Genomic DNA, 24,036 nt, shown 5'->3' with positions numbered 1-24,036 from the left:
AAGTAGGGATTTATTTTCTCACAAGGCCCAGAGGAAGAGGTCCCAGCCCTGTCTCACTGCCCAACACAAGCCTCTTTCCATTCTGCTCTTCATAGCAGGTTGGCCTTTCCCCTCAGCCTCTTTGCCTTCTAGTTGCAGGGTGGCTGCCATGTCTCCAGCCCTCGGTCCTGCATTCTATTGGAAAAGCCAATGTTTTCTCTCAGCAGGCGTTGCTTGTATCTCATGGACCAGAATTGAGTTCATGGCTGCTCCTGGCTGCAAGGGAGGTTGGGAAATCAAGTATTTAACCAACTGTGAGGACGCTGTAACAGAAAAAGAAGAAGAAAAGGCAGACAATGGGGGTGGCCTGAGTCATTTACTATGTTGGCCATGCTGAGAATGTCTTCAAAGGACGAGAAATGGGGAGAGGGTGTAGCTCAGTGGCAGAACGTGTGCCTAGCATGCACGAGGTCCTGGGTTCAAGCTCCAGTACCTCCATCAAAGTAAATAAATAAATAAACCTAATTACCTCCCTCACCCCCCCAAAAAGAGGACACAAAATAAATTGGTGGCTCTAGTTGACTCTGGAAGGAAAACAGAGTGTCTGGGGAGTGTGTGCATCCTATTCTGGGAATCTAATACTCCGTGCATGCATTACCTACACAAGAAGTAAATGAAATATAGTCTTCATAATGGAAACCAGTAACACGAGTCTGGCTTCACATAAAAAAGAATAAAAGCTTGCCATTTGCAATAACCTGGTTAGATGGACTTGGAGGGCGCTGAGTTTAGTGAAGTAAGTCAGACAGAGAAAGACTAATACTGTACGATATCACTTATACGTGGAATCTTAAAAATACAAACACACAGAAGGGAGCAGACCCGTGGTTACCAGGGGGGAGAGGGAGGAGGGGGCAATATTGCTGTGGGGGGTTAGGAGGCACACAGAAGAATAGAGCAAATGTTTTATGATAACAGCAAATGAAATATGCCCTTTAAAATTATGAACCTCTGTGTTGTACACTTGTAACTTCTATGATATGTATCAACTCTACTTCAATTAAAAATATGGGAAAAGTACGGCTTAAAAGAAAGTACGCCTTTAAAAATAGCATGTTCAGAACCTTTTTGGTGGGGTGGGAGGTAATTAAGTTTATTTATTTATCCATTTATTTATTTACTTAGCGAAGGTGCAGGGGGCTGAACCCAGGACCTCGCACATGCTGGGCAAGCACTCCACCACTGAGCTGCGCCTCCTCTTGGTGAAACATATTTACTTATTTATCATTTTTATTTTTATCGAAGTACAGTCTGCTTACAATGTTGTGTCAATTTCTGGTGCACAGCAAAATGCTTCAGTCGTACATGAACGTATATAGATTTGTCTTCATGTTCTTTTTCACCGCAAGTTACTACAAGATATTGAATATAGTTCCCCCGTGCTGTACAGTATGTATTTTATATATAGTAGTCAGTATCTACAAATCTCAAACTCCCAGTTTATCCCTTCCCACCCGTTCCCGCCCCTCCCCCCAGTAACCATAAGTTTGTGTTCTGTCTGTGAGTCTGTTTCTCTTTTGTAAATAAGTTCGTCTTTTTTTTTTAAAGATTCCACACAGAAGTGATATCATGTGGTGTTTTACTGGTTTGATAATGTTCTTTTGTATTAGCTTGGTTTCTTTTTGGTTTTTGTGACTCTTTTGTATGCTTTTGATTTGCGGTTACCCTGTTTTTCAAGTATGTTAACCCCTTACTATAGCTGTTTGCTTTAGACTGGTGGTCATGCAGGCTCAAACACATCCTAAAATGAATGAAGAAAAAAAAAGGAAAAAACCCTATATTTTCTTGCTCCCCTTTTCCACCTTTTAGGATTTTGATGTCCTTTTTTTTTTACATCTTCATGTTTATTCTCTTGCAGCTCATTGTAGTTACCACCTTTCCAGTTATGGTTTTCTCATGTCTATGGCTTCCTGCTTCTTCTCTATTTACAGCAGACCTTCCACCATTTCCTGTAGCGTGGGTTTAGTGTTGCTGAACTCTTCTAGTTTTTGCTTGCCTGTGAAGCTCTTTATCTCTCCTCCTATCCTAAAGGATAGCCCTGCTGGATAGAGTATCCTAGGCTGCAGCTTCTTCTCACTCAGGACTGTGAGTGTATGCTGCCCCTCCCTTCTGGCCTGCAGTGTTTGTGCAGAGGAGTCAGCTGAGAGCCTTATGGGGGGACCCCTGTAACTCACTCTTTTTTTTCTCTTGCAGCCTTTAGAATCTTTTCTTTATCTTTAACTTTGGCCATCTTAATTATAATATGTCTTGGTGTAGACCTGTTAAGGTTCTTCTTGTTTGGGGCCCTCTCTGCTTCCTGTACCTGGATATCTGTTTCCTTCTTGAAGTTCGGGAAGTTTCAGTCATGATTTCTTCAAGTACCTTTTCAGTTCCCTTTCCCCTTTCTTCTCCTTCCGGGACCCCTGTTATGCGGAGGTCGGCCTGCTTTATATCACCCCATAGGTCCCTCATGTTGCTTTCGTTGGTTTTTCCTTGCTTTGCTGTCTGCTGCTGTGATGGGGTGACTTCTGCTACCCTGTCTTCTAAATCACTTATTCGTTCTTCTGCACTCTCTGGTCTTCTTTTGGCTGCCCTTAGCACGGCGATCACCTCAGCGACTGAGTTTTCCTCTTAATTGGCTCCTCTTTATAGTTTCCATTTCCTTTTCATAGTATTCTCTGCTGCCATTTACAGCCTCTGTCATTTCCCGCAGGGGCCTTATAACCTCTTTTTCGAAGCCATGATCCAGTAGATTGTCGAGGTCTATCTCATTGTTCGTTCTTCCAGGGGATCGCGCTTGTGCCTTTAATTGGGAGCAGCTGCTCTGCATCTTCATTTTAGTTATCTCTCTGGCTCTGTGATTTAGGAGTATCAGTTATCTGCTGTGGTCTCGAAGGGCTGTTTTTTGTTTGTTTGTTTTTATTTAAGGTGGGAGCTTTCCTGTGCAGGCTGTTCGTCTAATAGGTTTGCTGCAAGGGCTGCTCTTAGTGGGGATGGCTGCCTCGTCTTTCTCCGTGTGTGTCGGCTGTCATCCCTTTGCCTGGGGGTGTGGCTGGTGTTGTGATCAGAGCCTGCCCTGACTGTTGTTGTGGAGCGGGGCCTCCTGTTCCGTTCTGCGGTTCTCACAGCCCTGACAGGGGCCAGGTCTGCCCCCTTGCTGCTGGAATAGAGGCTTCTAGGCCCCTTTCTGAGCTGTGGTGTGTGGCGGGCGGGGTTGGCGTGCTTCCGCCGGGAAGAAGAGTCGCCGAGCGCACCTCCGCGGGAGATGTCCACTGGGAAGTGTTCTCGTAACTAACTGGTTTAAAACTAGGTCCAATGACAGGAGTAAGTAAGACGTCCTGAAGCTCTGGATGTTGAAGAACAGGAAAACTTAATCCATTAAATTGCTTCTGAAGTTCATCAAATAAGAGATTTTCCACACACTGTACTGAGAGGCTAGATGGGTGTTTGCTCTGACAGCTGTGAATGATGGAGGGTGTGACAGGGGATGTAGCCCTTCCTTTCTGCTTCTTGTTTACCTAAAGCAGATACAACGTCGCAGAGAAAGACAAATGCGCGAGGAGCGATCCGTCGTGAACTGGAAGCCACACTGGTATCAACTTGGTCAGACAAAGCCTGAAGGCCACACTTCCAAACGCTTAGTGAAACTTTAAAAAAAATTTTTAAAATAATGTTTGGATTAAGGAGGAATTCATAAGGTAAATTACAATATACTTAGAACTTAACAATAATACAATCTCTACAAAGTTCTGTGGAACACATTTAAAATAATATTAGAGACAATTATATAGCTTTGAGTATGCTGACCTGAAAATAAGAGAGACTGAAAAAAAAGATTGACTAAGTCAAGGATCTGAAAATCTAGCCAAGAATAAATCCAAAGAAATAAAGTAGAAGGAAGGAAATAATAAAACCATAAATTAAGAGGGAACAAAAACAAAAAATAGCAATGACAAAATCAAAGCTGGCTCTCCAAATAAATTACTTCAAGAGTGATTAAGAGAAAAAGGAAAAATAAAATATAGGACAAAGAGGGGGAAATAACTCTAGCCATAAGAGCATTATTTTAAATATAGGAGACTTTTAAAAAAAGTATACACCAATAAGGGGGTAGGGTATAGCTCAAGTGGTAGAGCACATGCTTAGCATGCACGAGGTTCTGGGTTCAATCCCCAGTACCTCCTCTAAAAATAAATAAACCTAAATACCCCCCAATTGTCTTTAGAAGTATATACCAGTAAGTCTGAACACCTAGGCAAAATGCAGAGGCAGGGAAAATGGGAAATATTGAAATCTGAACAAGAAGGAAGAGAAAACTATGATTTTAATAAGGACTTAAGAATTAAAATAGTAACCAAGCCTCTCTCCCAGCACGCACGCGCGCACAAACACACACACTTCCCAAAGCCCCTAACCCAGCAGGTACCACAGGGTAGAGCTACCAAGTCCTCAGGGAGCAGATGATCTACATGATAAGGTGTTCAGAAAAAGAGACATAGAGGGAAAGTGGTCCAACTCACTTTATGAAGCTAGTATAGAAATAAAAAAAGAAGCACAAGGTAAGTAAATTCTAAACCAGTTTGATTTATGAGTGTGAGTGTTTAAAACTTTAAAGTATCAGCTAACTAAAATCCAACTGTCTATTAAGGTCACATAAAATTTCTATCAGGAATATAAGGATAGTTCAAGTCAGAAAATTTAACACAGTAATTCACCAGGTGAAAGAAGAAAAGAAACCCAATTATTACGCTGATGCAGAATAAAGAACTGTCGCCCTCAAATCGGGGGCAAGCATAACAGAGACACTTTCTCACTGCATCCCCTTTGAGGTTGTGAACAACACAAGGATGCTCATTCTCACAGCTGCTATTCAACACTATTCTGGAAGTCCTGCCCAATGCAATAAGACAAGGGAAAAAAAATCAGTAGTTTAGGAACTAGATAAAAGGAGGCAAAATTGTGTTATCATGTCTTTTCAAATAACATGTTAACTTACACTGAAATGCTAAAATAATCAACAGATTAACTATTCGTACTAATCAGAGTTCAACAGGGTTGCCCAATACAAAAGTCAATAGTATTCATTTAAGTCACCAAAAGATACATATATAACAGAAAGATGCTATTTTAAAAAAGAACAGACATAAAACATTCAGGAATTAATCTTGGAATTCACAAGTCCTTTATGGGGAAAAAAACCGTGAAATATCTTCCCAAGCTTTAACAGAAAACCGGATGACAGTAGATGACATCTTTCCGCCAGTCGCGTGGTTTGGGGCCAGGCTGCGAGAACACTGCTGGTGCGCTTGGGCCCGCTGCTGCCTTGGCCACACTTGCCGGCTCTGGTGGCCACGTTTCTGTGGATTTGGAGGCCTGTAAGAGGCTCTGAGCAGAAGGGCAGGCCTCTGCTCTGCAGGCACCGTGGCCCATCTAGGTCTCCCTTTGATCCCAGCTAACCCATGGCTTGATGGAGCTGCCCTGGCCCCCCGCGTCTGTATCCATGGGCTGAGCTCATCTCCTAATGCGTGGTGCTGGGATCTGGCCTTCCCCAAGGCTGCCCCTCCCATGCTGGGCTTTGTGGCTCCCAGGACAGGACACCCTGGCCCCTCTGCCCCACACAGTTGGTCACAGGTCAGTGGGCCGTGTTGGTGTTCTCTGTTCAGGCCTCCATGGCCTGAGCTCCTGAGAGAGACATCAGAGTGGTGACTAGGCCTGCCTGGGTTCTTCCCACATCATTGGGCAAGGAATGCCAAGGCGTGCTGGAGCATGCCTGCCTTCTGCCTGGCTCAGCCGACCTGCTTCGTGTGTGTGTGTGCGTGTGTGTGTGTGTGTGTGTGTGTGTGTGTGTGGTGGGGGTCTGGACACTGCAGGAGATCTGCAGTCAGCTCCTCCCTGAACCTGGAGCTTCCAGGGGGACTTGAAGGGGGAAGGCCAGGAGATGCTTCCTTCTGCCCAGTCCCCAGACCCTGAGCTGACTACATGACACCATGCCAGTCACTTAATCTCTCTGGGATGGTATTCTCAGCCAGGGACTCTGGCCTTGGCTGAGGGTCTCATTCTGCAGACACTTGGTAAGGGCTTTCCCTACCACAGCTGCGGACACAGAATCAGACCTGGGCTCAGGGTTGGGAGGTGAAGATGTTTCAGGGCCTGGGAAGTGATTCAGGCACAACCTGGGCCGGGAGCAGAGGGGAGTTGTGGGGCTGTGGGCAGAGCCTGCAGGGCAGGGTCTGCAGAGGTGACCACACCAGTGCCCTCGCCTCTCTGTCCTTCCCCCACTCCACCCCAAGGCCCACAGCATCTTCCATCCCATCCCCAGGTGTGGGTCAGCCCTGGTGTCCCCCAGCATGGGTGATGAATGAGGGAGGGGGGTTCAAACAGCTGAGCAGGGGTTGGAGGGGCAGAGGTGGGGCGGGAGCATGGGTTTGTGCCTGTGGGCACTAGAGAGCCACTGTGGGCTTTAAAGCAGGGGAGGTCTCCTGTCACATGTATGTTTGAGATACCTGTTGGCAGCTGGGACAGAGGTGAGTGTGGGGAGCTGGAACAGAGTGGGAGGAGGCAGGTGAGGGGGGGACTGCTGGAATGGATGGGGGTTTAGGAGGTTGGACCGATGGTGCAGGGAAAGGAAGGAATGACCTCCACCAGCTTCTGGCCTGAGCAGCCACGGGAGGGGGACCTCTGAAGAAGGAGAGTGAGGTGGATTAGGGAGGGTCCAGAGGCCAGCTGGCACCCCCATCAATGCTCAGAAGGAGTTGGGGCTGGGGACAGAGGGCAAGGTCCCTGGCACATAAAGGAGATCAGAGCTGGGGATGCCTCAAGGTCGCCTGAAAGGGGATTATCAGGTCAGCAACAGAGAGAGGCCTGGGGGGAGGGCAGAGGCGCGGAGGGCAGAGGGGCAGGGAGGCCCGTGTGCCAGTATCATGCTGCCGGGGGAAGCGTTAAGCTGGCCGAAGTTCACCGGCCAGCAGGTGATGACCATCAAGAGTCCTCACTTGCTTCTAGAAATGTTGTGATGACTCGAAATGCAAACAGTGATGAGAGGACAGAGATGCTCAATGCAGAATTATCTCCGATCAGGAATCTGTACACCATCTTAATGTCCAGCACTACATTTATTAAGGAAGTATTGGTCCAACCTGATGGATGGATCTCTCTACAACCCCGTATATCATGCTTTCACGGTGTCTCTTGGGGTGATCTTTCCAAAACTCGCATCTGACTGTGTGACTCTGCTACTGAAACACTTCCATGGCCCCCACTGCCCTCATGATGGAGCTGCAGCCAGGCTGCTCCATCAGCCTCCACTTCCCAGCTGATGCACACAAAGGACTTCTCACCTGTCCACCTTCCGTCCTTGGGGCCCTTGCCTGCACCTCTCGAGCCTCACCTGGACTCCCTGGGCACTCTGAGTAGTAGGACCGCTCTCTCCTCTGTCCCTACCATTCTCCTGCCCTCATCCCGACACCTCCTTCCCCCTAGGGGATGTGGGTGTGCCCAGTGCTCAACCTGGGCCTGGGTGGGGGAGTGGTCAGTGTAGGTGCGCGGACACGCGGGAGTGAGGGGGACCTGAGCCCTGGGAGGAGGCAGCCTTGCAGCCCAGCCAGCCCTCCAGCTGATGCCCAGGGCCCAGCCCTCCATGGTGGGCTCCCCCTTTCCACCAGGACCCTAGGATGCTCTGCTGCACTTTGCCCTGCTGCCGCTGGGCTGGCGCCTGCAGACCTCGAGAGGTTCCATGCCCCTTGAAGGCAGAGAGGGCCCGCCTCTTCCTAGGCTGTGTTGGACGCTCTGGCCCAGCTCACAGCAGGACGCCGGCACCCAGTAGGCGCGTGTCGACGGAGTAAATGGAGGCGCGGAGGCAGGGCTGAAGGGCTGGACGCCTGTGCAGCCCCAACACCAGCTGCCTCAAGCTTCCCAGGCCTTCTCAGCCTCAGCTCCTGCTCAGACCCCCCACCCAAGTGCTAACACTCCCTGCGCGAATCTCTCGGCTTCGCCGACCACACAGGCTGCCCGCGCCTCCGCCTCTTCGCTCTCGCTTTGCATCCTGCCCGAGCCCCGCCGGCTGGGAAGCGCCGAGACAGGCTCTCCGGGCTCAGCCGCGCCCGCCCCCGCCGGTTGCCACCTGGCCCCGCGCACCCCACCCCGCTACGGGCCATCCCCCAACCCAAGGGATCCTCCTGGGGCCAGCAGGTCCTACCGCCAACGTGCCCGGGGTCCTCGCCTGAGTTGGCCACGGCCTCGAGTCACCGCTGTCGGGGAAGGAATTCACCTCCGCTCGGGGCGGGGGGTGGGGGTGCCCTCCGCCCTCCCGCCGGGGCGCCCGGCCTCGCCAGGAATGCGCGCGGGGCCGTGCGCGGGCCGAGGGCGGGCGCTGGAGCGCGGCCGGCTGCCGGGCCCGCCGCGACGTGCTCGGGGACGCGGCGCACTAAGGCGCATTGCGCTGCCGCCCCTCGCCCCGCATCGCCTCATCCCGCCAGGGGGCCGTGACGTCGCCGGGCCCGGGAAGCTGTGGGGGACGGTCGGGGTGCGGCCCTCCCGCCCCATCCCCCGCCCGCGCCCACTCTCAGAGGGCCACAAGCCGACGGTGGCGCAGGAATCCCCAGGTCCGGCGGATCCCTGCGGCGGTGCTCGGCGGTGCTCGGCGGTGCTCGGCTGCAGTGCACGGCGGCGTGGAAGGCCCCAGACTCTCCATGGGCCCCACCACGTTCCATCTTTCCACCTTGGGCGGAGGCTTTGCTCAAGAATGCGCTCCTGCATCTAAGGGACCATGCTGTGTCCCCTCTTCCAGGAAGCGTCCCTGGCTGCTTCGGCTGGCAGGACATCTCCTCCTCAGGTCCCCCCGCGTGCAGACCCCGAGGGCCTGGCCTGGCGCCACACCTCTCCGGGTCCCCAGAGGGAGGTGCCGTGTTGGAAGAGGACACCTTAGGCCTGGCGTAGGGGGCGAAGGGTTGGGGGCGAAGACAGACCCAATGGGAAGGGTGTGCACACAACAGGTGGGCGGGAGAGCAGAAAGCGGAGCCGTGCCTGAGAAGCTGGGCAGAGCCCAGGGACAGGGGCTTGAAAGTTCCCCATGGGCCAAGCGGTGAGTCTCCAAGGCCAAGTCCTCCTCCTCCTGGGAGCCCTCCTAGATTCCCTTCTCCTTGGCTGCGTGGGGCCGTGGCTGAGGCAGAAGGATCAGGTCCTAGGCCAGCTCCCGCTGGGCCTCTGGGAGGCGTGCTAATTACTGAAATTAACCTGTTGCTGATGAGGAAACCCAGGGCAACTGGCGGAGGTGGCAGAGCCAGCCGCCTCCTCCCTGCCTCTCAGGAGCTCCAGATGAGACCCCTCCACCACCCTTTGGGATTTTGAGACTCTGCCCCTCAACCCAGGCTCAGTGGGTGGCTCCTTGTCCCAAGGTCTCAGGTGCTGGAACACAGGGCAGGTGACCCGCTGTACTGAGTGGGTGGCAACTCTCAGCAGCTCAGAGAGGCTGTGGGGGAGGGGCCAGAAAGAAGCCCCTTTGGGTGTGAGGGACCCAGGATCCCCGCTGGCTTCTTTGCGGTCAGTGGTGAGGCCAGGGTATCCTGGGGTCTGAGGGTGGGTTGGCTGTGGCAGGGTGGAGGGAGGGCAGGGCAAGGACCAGCTGGCAGGGGGGAGCAGATCGCTGGACCCCCGGCGGTGGGGGAAGAGCAAGGCTCGTTGCGTAGATTCACAGGCTGAAAGTGGGGAGCGGCTCCAGGTTCCCGGGTGAGAGGCTGGGGCCATCGCCCAGCTGGCAGGAGCTCCCCAGGGAGCACCTGGGGAGCAGGGCTAGGTCCTGGGAGCTGGGGTTCAGAGCCTGGGGGAACAGTGGCATGAGACTGCTCCTCACGCCCCTCCCAGCCTCCCCTGTGGCCTGGCTGGCGAGGCCTGGGCGCGCCCAGCTCCATGGAGTTGGCAAGGATCAAAGGGCGGAAAGCCGTCCTCCGCCCTCGCCCACTGAGACAGGAATCTGTGGCCCCGGGGGACGGAATCCACAGCCACATTCCGGGTGCCCTGATCGCCACAAGGCGAGGGTGGGGCAGGGCTGGAGCGCCGAGGCTGGCACCATGGAGCGTGGGAACACCGCTGCTGCCAGCACCCAGGCAGGCGACACCCTCCGCCGGCTGGGGCTTTAGCCTTCACTCCTCTGCCCTCCTTTGAGGGCCTAAGTGGGGTCCAAACGGGATCCACACAGCGAGGGGCCTGGGTCTTCGCTGCTCACAGCAGGGGGCTGGTCACCCTCGCTACGTAGGGGGACACAGCCCTGGCCTCCACCAGGCACTCTGCGCTAGCGGACCCTGCCCCGCCTGGGCCAACAGAGGCCTTGGGAAGGAGAGGGTATTGGTGGGCCCCCCAGACAGGGGACACGCTGAGCGACAGGATCCTGGCACCCTCCCATGTGCTCGCACACGCACACACTCAGCCTGCGGCGACTTGCTCTCTGGCAGGAAGGCAGCCTTGCCTCTGTCCTGGTTGCAGTCCCAGAAGCTCCCTGGGAGGGTTTGTCCCCCTGTCTGTCAGCCCCGGCTGGAGCAAGGCGGAAGTGCCCTGCAGACCCCTTCCCCGTGGGTGCGAGGCCCCTGGCCGAGGGGGTGGAGCCCTGCTCCCGAGGGGCGGCAGAGACTAGCCAGGCTCGAGCTGGAGGCAGGGCCCAGCGCTCTGTCCAATAGTCGGCCCTGCCCAGCCAAGCCAGTGCTTCCCACCCCCACTCTGCAGGTGGAGAGACTGAAATCCAAAGAGGACAGGTGACGTCCCCAGAGTCACACAGCCAGGTGCAGGCAGCACAGCAGGTTCGAGGTGGACTTGGAGAAACCCTGGAGGCCCAAACCTTGTTCTCCTGAGAGCCAGGACGGCGGCACCCCCTTCTCTGGCCTGTTTCCTCGCCTGGGGAGGGGCTCCAAGTAACCACCCGGCAGAGCTCTCAAGAAGCCCCAAGGCACGAGCCCAGTCGGCCTCTTCCGCCAGCAGTACCCGGCCCCCAGTCCCCGCTCCCAGCCGAGAGGCTCTGATGCACCCAAACCCCACATCTGAAACATGGCGCCCCCTGGTGGCCACCAGTGGCATGAGGCCACCTGTCTTCTGCCCTGGGGTGAAGGACCGGCTTTTACCAAGTGGGTGAGAAAGGACCTGAAGAGTGGAGGGGGAGGGGGCGAGCCAAGGGGAAGGTGCTTTGGGGGCCACAGGGCAGTGGGGCTGCTGGGCCAGAGTAGCGTCCCTGGGAGCTGGTCCATGTAGGGGAGGCTGCGGACGCCAGGTCAGGAGCTTGGAGCAGATCCTGTGGGCAGTTGAAGGCCATCAGGGCTGAGGGTCACTGTTCCCTGAGGGATGGCTGCCGGGGAAGCAGGAACTGGGGCAGGATCTGCATGTGAGAGGAGGGTGGCCCCCGCAATGGGGTTTACAGCCCCCCCAATAGATGGCTCCCTAGGCCCTAGTGGGGCTCAGCTGTGGTATGTGGTCAGCTTGAGGCCTCTGCGGGCCCACGCTGGGGAAGTGCTGGCCAGGCCCTGAAGCCTTCGGGAGATGGCAATGCCTGCCGCTCTTTAGACTTGAGTGCTGGGTCACTCTGGGAGGTCCACCCTGACCCTAACTTGTCCCCTGAGGCAGCTACCAGAGCACAGGTCTGGGAAGCCCAGTCAGTGTTTGTAGAATGGGACTTTGATGGGGGAGTGAAACGGTGGCGTTTCTTGGTGGGGCTCCCAGGCCAGCCTGGCTTCCTGCTGGCCACGCTGCCCTGGCCTGAGGTCTGGCTGCGTGGGCCCTATGCCCCCTCTCCTGGTCAGAGGCGACAGGCTGTAACAGTCAGGGGCTGAGGGGTCTGGGGTAAGAGGGACGAGGCTGGGGTGGATGGGACTCAGGGTCATCTGCTGGCCCCCAAACCCCGGGGGTGAAGAGAGGGGCCATGAAATGTGGGGGTCAGGCCAAGATGGGGCAGGCCAGTCCATGGGGCTCTGCTGGCCTAGGGGTCTAGGGCTGGGCTAGGGTTCAGGGACAACTCCTGCCTGGTCTCTGGGCACAGGGCAAAGGGACAAGTCGTGGCTTGTGGCCCCTACTCCATCCAGCACTGGGAGGGCAGTGGGGTGCGGGGCAGGGCCGCGGCATGGAAGCAACCCTGGGCCCTGGGCAGGGAGAGGAAGCGGCTCGCCCTACCTCAGGGGCATTCCAGCATCCCCCAAGGAGGGGGCGCCATGCACCCTAGGACTCCTGGTTCTGGTGGTGACAGTCCCCCTGCAGGCCACAGCTCCCCAGAATATCTGCCCAGAGGACTCATCCTCCCTGGACGGGTCCATCCCAGGCCTTTGGTGTCTGTGGCCAGCGCCGTCCAGACTGTGCTTCCTGTGGCCGCCTCCCCTCCCTGGGCTCAGTTGTCACCAGAGCCCTGAGGGACCTCTTGGCCTGGAGAATAAGCTGTGCCCCAGGCCACAGGCCTGCCCTCCCACCACACAAACCTGGACCCCCATATGGCAAAGTGGTCTTTGGTGGGGGTGACCTGGGGAGGGGGGAAGGGACGGTTAAGCTGCGGGGGTGCCCAGTGTCCCAAGGTGCAGCTGACACCCGTGACTCTCCCCGAATTTGCACCCCATTACTGAGCCATCCTGACACTGTCCCAGACACCTATTCTGTGTCCGCTCCTGGAATCCTGAGGAACTATCCAATGATGGAAGGAACGCCCTTGGCACAGATGGGGACACAGAGGCACGGAACATCTGGTAACGTGCCCCAGGCTGCTAGGATTCAGACCAGTTGTCCGGTGGCTGTGGGGCGGGAATGCGGACCCGAGGGCAGCCCTGCTGCACGTGGAGGAACCCGGCTGGGCCGCTTCGCCAGGCGCGCGGGGAGGCGGGCGATGCGCGCCCTGCCCCCGTCGGGGAGCCGGCCTCCTCTTGCCCCTGCCGGCTGGAGCTGGCCCAGGGTGGAGGGGTCGCTGCGGCCACCGACTCCCCGGAGAATTCCAGGCGCGTGTGTCAGCGCGCTGGGCTTCGCCACCTCCTCGGCCCCCTCGGCCCCGTCGGCCCCCTCGGCGGTTTGGCGCGGAAAGCTGGATTCCCGAGGGGGCGGGGGAGGCCCCCCGGGCCTAGGGCGGGGTTGGAGGCGCACTCCTGTACCCCCCGAGCGGCCCAGGCAGGAACCGGCCTCCCCGCCACCCCCTCCCAGTTCCCGCGCCCCGAGGTCTCTCCGTTCCCTCAGGGAGGGGGCGGGGAGGGCCGGCACGGAGGGCTCTGACTCTGGAAGGGGTTCCGGGAGGGAGGCCTGGGGCACCGAGACACCCTGGGCCTGGGTGCCAGCCTGTGCGCCAGGAATTCTCACCACCTTGTGGGGGTAGGCCCTGCCCGACAGACAGAAGAGACCCTGGGGCTTGGTGACGACCCCCCAGGTCACGGACGACCGCATGTTTCTGTGCAAACCTTTACGTGAGTGGGGGGCGGCGTCTGGAGCTTGGGTACAAATCCCAGTTGTGCCTCGATTTTCGCATCTGGAAAATGGGGACCAGAGCAGTACCTGCCTTTCAGAGTATTGCTCAAATAAAAGAGACTGCGGCGAACGCATTTCTGCCCGGGGTGGGGTCCTGCCCCGGAATATGGTCGCGGACCCCCGGGCGCACTTCTATGCGGGGATCCCCACCCTGGACACCCGCTCTCCCCGTACCTCTGCCCTGCCTACCCTGGCTCTCTCGGGGACTGCCTGGAGCCCCCTCCGGGCCGCACAGATCGAAGTCTCCCCGCCCGCCCCGGGCCCGCCCTGGCGCTGCTTTGCCAGCGGTCTCAACAGGCCCTGGCGCGCTCAGGCCCGCCGCGGGGCGAGGGTGGGTGCGCGCGGCCGCCAGGTTGCCCCGCTGGCCCCGACCGGGCGGGCCGGGGATCGGAGGGGGCAGGGGACGCTGTAGGTCGGGAGATGGGGTGGAAGAGGGAAGATGGAGGAGGCGGAGGTGGAAGGGGCAGGGAGGTTGAGGGCTGGGGCTGCGAGGTTTCGGGAGCGCTCTGGGGTGGAGGCGGCAGGAAATCTCGGGACCACGGGGGCCGGGGGAGAAGCGGGGAGGCTCACGGCCTAGACGGGGTGAGGGGAGGAGGGAAGGGGGCTGGGAGTCTCGGGATCCGCAGCGGGGGGAGGGTGCCCCGGGACCGCAGAGACCACCCAACCTTCCACTCCCGCTGGTGGGTGCCCCGCCCCTCCCTGTTCCCCTGGCGCCGCACGCCCTTTTCACTTAGGGTAGACCAAGGGTGCAGGTCTGCAGCGCATCTGGCGAGGGTGAGGATTTGTGTCCCAGTGTACTGGGTGCTGAGGGGTCTCCCCGAGTTGCTGGTGGGACGCACTGGCGGCACTGGGGGGAGAAGCGAGCCTTGGGTGCTGGCTGAGCCGGTGTTCTTGGAGCGCCACCCACATCCACCTTCCCCTGCCCTCACCGTCGCCTCCCCAGCAGAGGCTCTGGGCCAGAAGACCGGGGACGCGCCCGCGCCCGCCCACTGGCGCAGATGGAGCCCCGGAGCGGGGCCCTGGAGCGCAGTGCCGGCGGTGGCCACCAGGCGGCGGGGCAGGGCGGGGCCTGGCTGGTAGGGCCAGTGGAGCCTCACGGACCCAGTTTCCGAGGCCGGCGGCTCCTGGGCTGCCCGCCCCTTCCCGTGAGGGCCTGGTGGGATCACAGAGGGGCACCAGGCCCTCGACACCTGACCTCATCTTGGAGTTTCTGTGCAAGAGCGGGACAGGGAGGCAGCTATTTGGGGGCATTGGGAGGATGAAACGGGGTCTCCCAGCTCTGCCTCTAGGAGGGGACCTTTGCTGAGACCGTGCCTTTGTTTCCCCTACGAAGATGGGAGTGAGGGGAGGAGAATCTCAGGCTGCTGGTCCTCCTTGTCCCGAGGAGAAACAGGCTGTGGGCAGCTGGGCCTCCGAGGGAGGGGACGGCTGATGGCCGGCCCAGCGGGAGGAGGGGAAGGTGGCCCTTGGGCTCCGCTGGGGGAATGGCTGGGCCAGGAGAGGGTCGGCCAGGAGAGGGCCTCAGAGGACCCTGAGCTGAGCTTGGGGCGCGTGTGCATCTGGGCCTGGCCATGGGGCCCGGGGCTGGGCAGCTGGGTGGGCACTCTCCCATGGGAAGCTGAGGTGGAGGATGTGGAGGAGCCCAGGCTGCAGCAGTCCCCACCTGCTCGCCGCCTCGAAGCTCAGCTGCAGGCCGCAGCCGAGGGCCCTGCACCCAGCCCTACTCAGTACCTTGCAATAACCTAATTAGAAAAAGAATATGAAAAGGAATACACGCGTGTAACTGACTCGCTGTGCTGTACACCAGACACTAACACGACCCTGTGAATCAGCTAGACTTCAGTTCACAAAAACAATGTAGGCGTCTCCTTCCTGGGGGTGCTGTCAACCTCCAGCCAGGGGGCCGCTTCCCAGACACCTGCCCTGGCAGTGGCAGTGTCCAGCCGCACGCAGGGAGGAGCCGGTCAGCTGGACACCCCTCTGTAGCTGTGGCACGGCCGGAGCCCCGCCCTCACTCCCGTCCAGGCCCGAGGTCCACCCATCTGCCCCCTCCTACCACCTCTCTCCTGCCCGGCGTCCCAGCCTTCCAGGGCACAGCTTTTCCTAAGCCCTTCTCTCCACTCCCCCCTCAAGCCTTGGCCTGAGTCACCTTCAGAGAGCCCTCTTCTGAGCCTGTGCAGCAAAGGGTTAACTCAGTAGGCCTGGGTTGTCCGCAGCCCACACAGTCTAAAGACTAGTTTAGCCCTGGCCTGCTCCTAGGAGGCAACGTCTGAGCCCTTGGGCTGCCTGAGACCCCTGCCCTGAGCCCACAGCAGGCCCGTGGGTGGGTGGTGGCCGGGCAGCAGCTCCAAGGATCCACCCATCAGGACTTTCTCCTTGGTGTCCCGTTCACCAGGCACAGTCCTGGAAGAGCACCCCTGACTGTGATCAGCCCCCTAAGACAAGAAAGGGAGACTTGTAGGGAAAAGGGAGAGGGCAGAGTGGATGGACAGAGAGGTGGGCAGACGGATGCATGGATGGATGCGCGCATGGATGAAAGAACTAGCGCAGTAAGCCATTAACTGTAGAAGGTAAGTGGTGGGTGCATCTGTCTTCACGGTGCTGTGTGTTTGAAAATATCATACAGCGTTGGGGGAATGTCTATAGACAAGCACTGTGACCAAGTAGCTCATGAGCTAAAAAGAAGATCATGGTAAGGACTTTTAAATACCTAGAACTGAATGATTATTTTAAAAAGCATTGCATATCCAGACTTAGTGGGGTGGGGACAGCGGAATTGGCTTACATTGGAAAAGAAGGACACTGTAGGGGTTGTAAGCTGAGTCCCTGTCTTGGAAACTTCAAGGCCAGCATGGGGGATGGAATGGCCACAAAGGAGCTGGAGGGAAGATTTCATACCCCAGGGGATTGGTCACCGCACAGCTTGATGCACGTGCCACAGGCCAGATGGCTCACCTGAAAGGGGTGAATCGCCTTGCACTGCAAAAATAGAATGGATTTTTAGGAATCTCTTTAGAAATCTATTTAGAAATAGATTTATTTCTAGAACAAATAATAAGCTTGAATGGTCCTGTGCCTAGCAAATCAACTGAAGCAGTATTTAAGTCTTCCCACGTGAACACTTGGAGCTGGAAAGACCTGTTTTGCAAGTGCAGACACAGAAGACAGAGGATGGAGGACTGTGCCCCACAGCCAGCCCGGGGTCAGCTCTCCTGATCAGTGACAGGAGGCTCTTGGCTATGCTCGGCTCCACCGGGCAGAGAGGAGCCAGGGAGAGCTCAGCACGCAGGTCACAGCCAGAGCCTGTGGCTGCAGCTGGGGACGCAGTCTTGTCCACTATCTCCCCACGGTGGTCCGGGGTTTCTGAGGTGCAGCCTCAGAGCACAGATGCCAGCCCACCGTGGTGTCTGAAGGCGAGATGGGACACTGCGGAGGCCGCACTTCTAGAATGGCCCTGTGACCTCCCCGCAGGAAAGCCTGGGGCTGGACAGCCCAGCACCAGGACCCAGGGGTGACCGTGGCTCCAGGGGTGGCAGACAGCCGTCAGTGGTGGCGGGAAGTTCACAGTGGAGCCAGGTGCCTTTTTCCTGAATAAAGTTAGGATGTACGTTTCCTCCGCAGGGTCACAGTTTTGTAAACGGGACAAGGAGGGCTCTCTGTGTGGAACGAGCAGTGTGGGCTGTCCCAGAGAGTGGGCCCAGGAAGCATCCAACCAGGAAAGGAAGCCACATGACCTCTATTCACAGATGATGTGATCTGATATGTAGAAAACCCTAGGTGGGAGGGTGCAGCCCAGCGGCAGGGCGCGTGCTTAGCAGGCACAGGGTCCTGGGTTCAATCCCCAGCACCTCCATTTGAAAAAAAAAAAATCCAATTAAAATAAATAATTAAAAAAAAAAAGAAAATCCTAAAGATTCCACGAAAAAACTTGTCAGAACCGACAGGTGAAGTCAGCTGAGTCGCAGGCCACGGCGTCAACACGGAGACCAGCTTCATTTCCGTCTGCTTGTGGCAAACACGCTGGAAAGGAAATTAAGAAATCAGTTCCATTTTCAATGGCATCAAAAAGAATAAAATCCTTGGAAATGGACTTACCCGGGAAGATAAAAGGTCTGGACAGAGCCTTGCTGAAAGGAGACATGGCAACGGGGGCACGCCCTGCGTTCACGGACTGGAGGGCTTCCTGTGGTTAGAACGTCAGCTCTACCCAAGCCACTTGCAGGTCCCCTGCGGCCCCGTCCAAATTCTGGCGATGTGAATTTCTTTTGCAGGGATGGAAATACCGATTTTAAAGCCGGTGTGGAGTCTCAGGGGCCCCAGGCGGCCCCGGGAATTGACCCCCCTGTGCATACATGCTACCTTGGGACCTCCCCATCTACCCCAGCCTGGCCGTCAGAGGCTAAAGCGGGGGACAGGGACAAAGGGGCGGCTGCAGGTGCAGCTCACATCCTGGGGCCCCGCCTTTGCCCCAGGGAGCCAAGCCCAGAGAACCCGGGCAGCCCGCCTGGCCACGCAGGACACAACTGGGCCCAAGTCCCCAGCCCTGCTGGCCCTCCTCCTGCCTCCCTGGGCCCCCAGCAGCGTTCCTGAGTGTCTGCATGTGGGAGTGTGTGCGCGTGTGGGTGCGTGCCTCCGTCTCTGCACCGGGTTCGTTGGCATGTGAGCAAATGGGGGAGCCTGGCTGTGGCAGGCGGGTGAGGGAGTTGACAGGATACTGGTGGGGGTGGGGTGGAGGAGGCCTGTCCAGGTGGGTGTGGGTCCCCCTCAGCCCTGGCAGGTGACGGACCAAGGGCGGGGACCTGGAGGTGAAAGGCAGGGAGTGGCGGCAGCTCCACCTCCGACCTGGATTCTCTGTGAGGTGGGAGGAGCCCATGGGATCCCAGTGGAAGAGGTGGCCACACACACACACACACCCCCTTTCGCTCTGCCCTCCTCTTCTGCCTGGACTCTTCCAGCCCTGAGCACAGCCTCCCATGTGATCACCCTGGGAGACCAGCTCAGGCCTGGCCCCTGCACCCGCTGCCTTGCACTAACCCCAGGTCCCACTGCAGTGCTTCTGGCCACACACCAGGACTGTGATCCACAGGGTGCTGCAGCGCTTGTCCCTGACCTGAGGGCCCCCTCCCTGGGCTGTCTGCCCCTGGAGGGCTGAGATCCCCCACCCTCCAGGACCCGCCCAGGGCAGTGCACACACAGGTGCCCAGTAAATGCTCTCTGGGATGAGCTGATGGCCAGACCCAGTGGGTTTGTCCATCCGCCCTGGTCCCCTCTCTGCCCAGCAGCCTGGGAGCTGCCATCCTGGGTGATACCCGAACTGCTCTAAGCTGAGGCTGGCTGGAGCCCAGCTCCCTGCAGAGGAAACCGGCTGCTTCCGGCGTGAGCTGCGGCCCGACATCAGCCTAGGTGTTCCCCACACGGCTGGCTGTCTCTGCCGCGTCTGTCTGGGGAGGCGGGGGTTGTGTGGTGCGGGTGGGGGGGGTGGGGAGCGAGGGGCGCCTCACCCCAGCACCCTCGACAGTCCCACCCTGGTGGTTTTCCGCCCTGGGGCACTTCTGCTTTTTACTTGGTGGTGCAGGGTGACAGGTTGGGGAGGGCACAGTAGCCCAGACCCTGTGGGCTGCCACAGACCTCCAGGCCCACTCTCACCTGCCCGCCCACCCGCCGTGGTGCCCCACAGCTTGGGGCTTCTGTGGGGCCTGGGATGGTAGTGGGTTGGGGCAGTCCCTCTTGGCAGGGCTGGTAGGCAGCCTGTGTCCCCGCCCACCCTCCTCAGAGCAATTCCTAAAACTGGGCCTGTTTTAAACCTACCTATAGGCCATGCAGGCTCCCTACCCCAGCTCTTGGCATTTGGGGACCTAAAATTCTTTGTGGTGGAGGAAGGGCTGGCCTGAGCAACATCCCTTGCCACCACACCCCGCCCCCCCCCACTTGAGCTGGCAGCACCCCCACCCAGTTGTGTCTCCAGAAAGGCTCAGTGTCCCCTGGGGGCAAAACTGTCCTGGGTGGGGACCCCTGCGGGAGGTCCTGGCCTGCCCTGGGCTGCACTGCGGGGAAGTGAGGCCGTGGGGGTCCCAGAGCGGGGTGACCAGGGGGAAGGGTTCTGCTTTCATTCCAGACCTACTGTCGTCCATTGACCGCATGAGATCAGGAGACGGACTGGCAGAGAAGGCAGCCACCCGACCCAGGCCTCCGGGCTCTGTCTTGGGTCTTTCTGGGGGCTGGACCAAGCTTCCCAAAGTGGCCAGGGGAGGGCAGAAGTTGTGCCTGCTCTTCTGCGGGGGGATGTCTAGGGGGGCCTGGTCTTTGGGACTCTCCCTGTGTCATGGGACCCTTAGGGCAAAACAGTTGGTTCCTGAAAGCTGCTGAGACTGGACCACAAGGGCCCGAGGGCCACACTCCTGGGAGGAGCTGCGGGGTCGGGGCAGGGGTCTGGGGGCAATGCTCTGGAAGGGCAGGGGGGCTGAGGGAGGGCAGGGGTCCCTCATCTGGGGGTGGGAGAGAGTAACTCTTCCTGTTTGGGGACTGGCACACAGCAGGTGCTTAATAAAACAGCCTCCTGTTGTGTGTGCCCAGGCCTGTCCCAGAGGGAGGCTGGCTCACCTGGGGCCTTCCCGGCTCCTGGACGGTCGTGCTGCCTGGTGTCTGTCTGCAGGGGCTCCCTCCCCGGGGCGGCAGGGAGAGCCCCGGGGCGGGAGGAGATGCGGGGGGCAAATGGGTGAGCCCTGGATGGGCGTGGTCTGCGGGCCGTGCGTCCGTCCGCAGGGGTGCTAATGCTTCTCTGAGCATCTCTGCTCAGCTGCCCTTCTCCACGTGCAGACGTTCTTTGTGTGCCTGCAGTATTAATTCTTGTCAGCTTTAGACCTGGCGCCTGTGTTCTCCTGTTCTGCCTTCACGTGCTGGCTCGGTCCCGGCATCCGTGGCCAGCAGCAGTCCTCACGTCGACATCATCAGGTTCCCCTTCTTCTTGCCCTCCTGTGATGCTTCTGGAGATGTTTTAAGTCCTTCTCCTTTCAGGCTGCCAAGAAATAATCCTGCGCCTTCTTCTACGAACGTCCTGATTTTGCTGTGTCACTCGGGGCGTGGGCCTACCTGAAGCCACCTTTGGTCCTGTCCCGGAGGAGTGGCTGCGGCCCCACCTGTCCTGCCCCAGGGACAGCCACGCAGGACGTGCAGGTCCTTTCTGCTTTCTTCTGAGGCTTTGCTGTCCGGTGTCGCATCAGCTGTGTCACCCCCCAGGCTGGGCTCGCTGTGTGGCAAGAGGAAGCTTCTTGCTACTTTCCAAACACAGCATAATCCAAGTTCCAGTTTCCCTTCTCGCCCTCCCGAGAGTGGTTTGTACTGCCCTGGGGGCTGGATGTGAGTGTGGCCTTCTGTGAGCAGTTTCCACTCATGGGGTATATGTGCAGGGGACAGGAGGCCCGGGGACACCAAGGACAGTGGGATGCAGACCCGCCACCCCCAGGGCTTGGGACTAGAGGGACAGGAAGACAGACAGACAGGCAGGCAGAGGTGAGGGCCTGTCAGGTGAGCCAGATTCGGTGTGATGGTGACCCCGTGCTGTGTCTGGAAACCTCTGGTGCCCCCAACAGACTGCTGAAGGTAGGTCCCCAAAATATCACCCGAAGTGTCACCTGACGCTTCCAGTTGAAGAGTTGGTGGGTCTTTCTGGAAATTCTGGAACAAAAGATAAGGGTATTTGGCATCTATTTAGTGTCCTTGGGAGGAGTGATGCTCTGTTGGTGGGGACAGGGGTGTAGCAAATCCTGCTAATGCTGGTGGAACAGAGCCATATGGGTTGATGGTTTCGGTTCTCCATGCGGATCCTGCTCCCTGGGGCTCCTGTGGGGAGAGAGCCGCCTTTGCAGGAGCTGACCCAACCTGTCCCCGGGGCCTCTCCCTCTGTCTCCCCTCTTTGTCTCTCCCCCAGACCCCCTCCCCCAGGTCCCCCCCCCCCGATCAACCCTGCTCTGGACCCTTTTCTCACCTGGGGGCAGTTTCATCCTGGGGCCTGGCCAGTGTGCACCCACCCACCTGCCTGGGACCCGCTCTTACCAGGTTGGGGGAACACTGGTGACAGTGTGTGCCCGAGGCCACACCTCCCATATCCAAGTGCTCCTCCTTGCTTAGGAACAGCCCGCAGCATCAGCAGGCACAGTGACCGCATGTCCCAGCCCCCCTGCAGCCAGGGGTGGCCACAGGACAGCATACCCAAGGAGACAGGACCAGAAGTACTGAGTGAGGATCCTGGAACACCTCCTCAAAGAGGAAGGTCTGCACCATCCTCCACCGTCTTACTTCCCGACACCTGGAATGCAGGTGTGAAGGCTGGAGCTCACCAAGAGACCAGGAGGCAAGCAGGAAGGCCAAGGCCAGCCCCGAGAGAGAATGTCCCTGTGTGTTCAGCACAGTTATCTGGGAACTCGGAGGTGACGGATGGGCAGCCTGTCCTGGGCTGAACTAAGACACACTATAACTTTGTTGAAGCTGTGACCAGTGACTCATACTTAGAGTGCCCTGGTCAGAGGAACATGGGCTGGTAACAAGTTTCAGAATCACCACGCTCTTGGGGCGATGGCTTCTCAAAAGCCCCTTTCCTTTCCCAGCCTCTTCTTTCTCAGGGAAGCTCTCTCCGAAACTGCCCTGAAAGCCCCTTCCCCAGCTGGTGTCTGGGGAACTCCCGCCCTCAGAGGCGGGTACTGAGTCCCATGAAAACCCCCAGAGGCCCCGTCCCCTCCCCCAGCCCCTGAGTCAGCATCACTAAGGCCCCAAGGTGGGGGAGGCGGGGCTGGAGCCTGCTCCCTGGGAGAGGGGCAGAGGCTGGCAGTCAGGAAAGCTTGGAAGACTTACTGGAGGCGGAAAAACTATCATTGCAAGGCAATGGCACTTGGCGTCGTGGGAGCAGACTGACACACACGTGCGACGAAGCAGGGCTCTCTCCAGGCACATGGTGTTTGGAGATCGATGGGCGGAAATTACCGTAATGACAAATCTAGTGGGGAGGGTAGAGCTCGGGTAGAGCACGTGCTTAGCACACACAAGGTCCTGGGTTCAATCCCCGGCCCCGCCATTAAAATAAATAAATGAATAAACCTAATTGCCCCCTCCCCAAAAAACAAATCTAAAGAGGTGGGCTGTATAATCATCCCCACAGAGGTGGGGAAACGCTTTGTCAAACCCGGGACAATTTGAGTAGCCTCAGCAGTCATGATTGTGGTTGACGGAAACACATCAGAGATGAGAAGGTCCTCGGGTCCTGGTCACGGGTGTTCACAGCAGCCAAAGCGGGGAGCAGCCCAGGTGTCCATCGATGGGTGAATGGGTGAAGAGGTGGCCCACCCACACGACGGAGTATGATTCCGCCGTAAGGAGGAGTGAAGTCCTGACACCTGCGCCAACCTGGGCGGACCTGGAGGACGCTGCGCTGAGCGAGACAAGACAGTCACAAAAGGGCGTAGTGTACTGTTCTGCTCACACGGGGTTCCTGGTGCAGTTTCACAGACATGGGGTGGGGGGTGGGCGCCAAGGCCTGGGGGGAGGGGGCCCACACGGGGTTCCTGGTGCAGTTTCACAGACACAGAGTGGGGGGTGGGCGCCAAGGCCTGGGGAGGGAGGGGGAGTCGGTGTTTAATGGGGACAGAGTTTCAGTTTGGGGAGAGGAAAAAGTTCTGGAGGTGGGTGGTGGTGATGGGCACACAGTGTGGGTGTACTTACTGTCACTGAGCTGTGTACTTAAAAATGGTTAAAATGGCAAATTTTATAATTTACCACAATAAAAGTCTCTGAGTCCTTAATGACACTTGGGGAGAGAAAGAATGAATCTAAGGCCCTGGCTGCCGCCAGAGGTGACCTGGCCTGCCTGGGGACACAGGTGGAAACATCACTTTACTGGAAAGTCACCACTCAGCTGACAAAGCACAGTGGCTGCCCCCAGATAGGGGGTGGAAGGTGTGGCCCCGGGACCAGGGCCCGGGGTGCGGGACTGAGTCCACCTGTGACTTGCACTTTCAGAGGAGAGGCCTTGTCACCGTGAGCTGCCTGCTGTGCTGTTATGACTTGTCAGGGCTTTGGGATCACTTCCTGGTTACGGGGAACCACAGGTGATGGAGGAACAGGTTACATGAGGTCGGGAGGATCCAATCAAGCAAATCCTGACTTTTATGAGGCAACCAGCCAGGTCACTTCGAAATGTAAATATGGTGGCTTCCGGGGGTGGGGGCTTGCTTCCCAGGGAGGGAAACCCAGAGACGTGACGTCCACTGCAGTGTTCCGTCCTTGCGTGGGCCCCGGTTTGAAACCACCTGGGGACGAGCGGGGTGGCAGGCGCTGGGCTGGCTTTCAGGTGGCGGGGGAGGGGTGGCTCTGGGGCGTGCAGGGCGCGCACTCGGCTTTGGAGGTGGACACGGAAGCCCCTGCGCGCGAGTCACGGGGCGGCGCCCAGCGTGGCCCGCGGTTCCCGTGAAGCCCGCCTGAGGACGTCTTCCCGCTCGTTGAACCGAGCGGGGCATTCGGGCTGGGTGACGGCCCTCCTCTTCTCCGGGAGCCGTGGGGAGG

The 24,036-nt window shown here is 58.0% G+C and overlaps 1 long non-coding RNA gene across 1 annotated transcript; it reads right to left on the bottom strand.

Annotated features, from left to right (window-relative positions):
- Positions 1–8,585, bottom strand: LOC140697030 (uncharacterized). Its single transcript, XR_012073864.1, has 3 exons — positions 8,213–8,585; positions 3,537–3,665; positions 1–255 (listed from the first exon to the last, which is right to left on the bottom strand). It is a non-coding gene; the product is annotated as an uncharacterized lncRNA (long non-coding RNA).
- Between the last annotated feature and the right edge of the window lie 15,451 nt (positions 8,586–24,036).

Source organism: Vicugna pacos, chromosome 6 (assembly GCF_048564905.1).
Source record: "Vicugna pacos chromosome 6, VicPac4, whole genome shotgun sequence".
In the NCBI taxonomy this organism is placed as follows: Eukaryota; Metazoa; Chordata; class Mammalia; order Artiodactyla; family Camelidae; genus Vicugna; species Vicugna pacos.
Note: the sequence above shows the minus strand (reverse complement) of the source record. Positions and strands in the feature narration are given on the sequence as shown.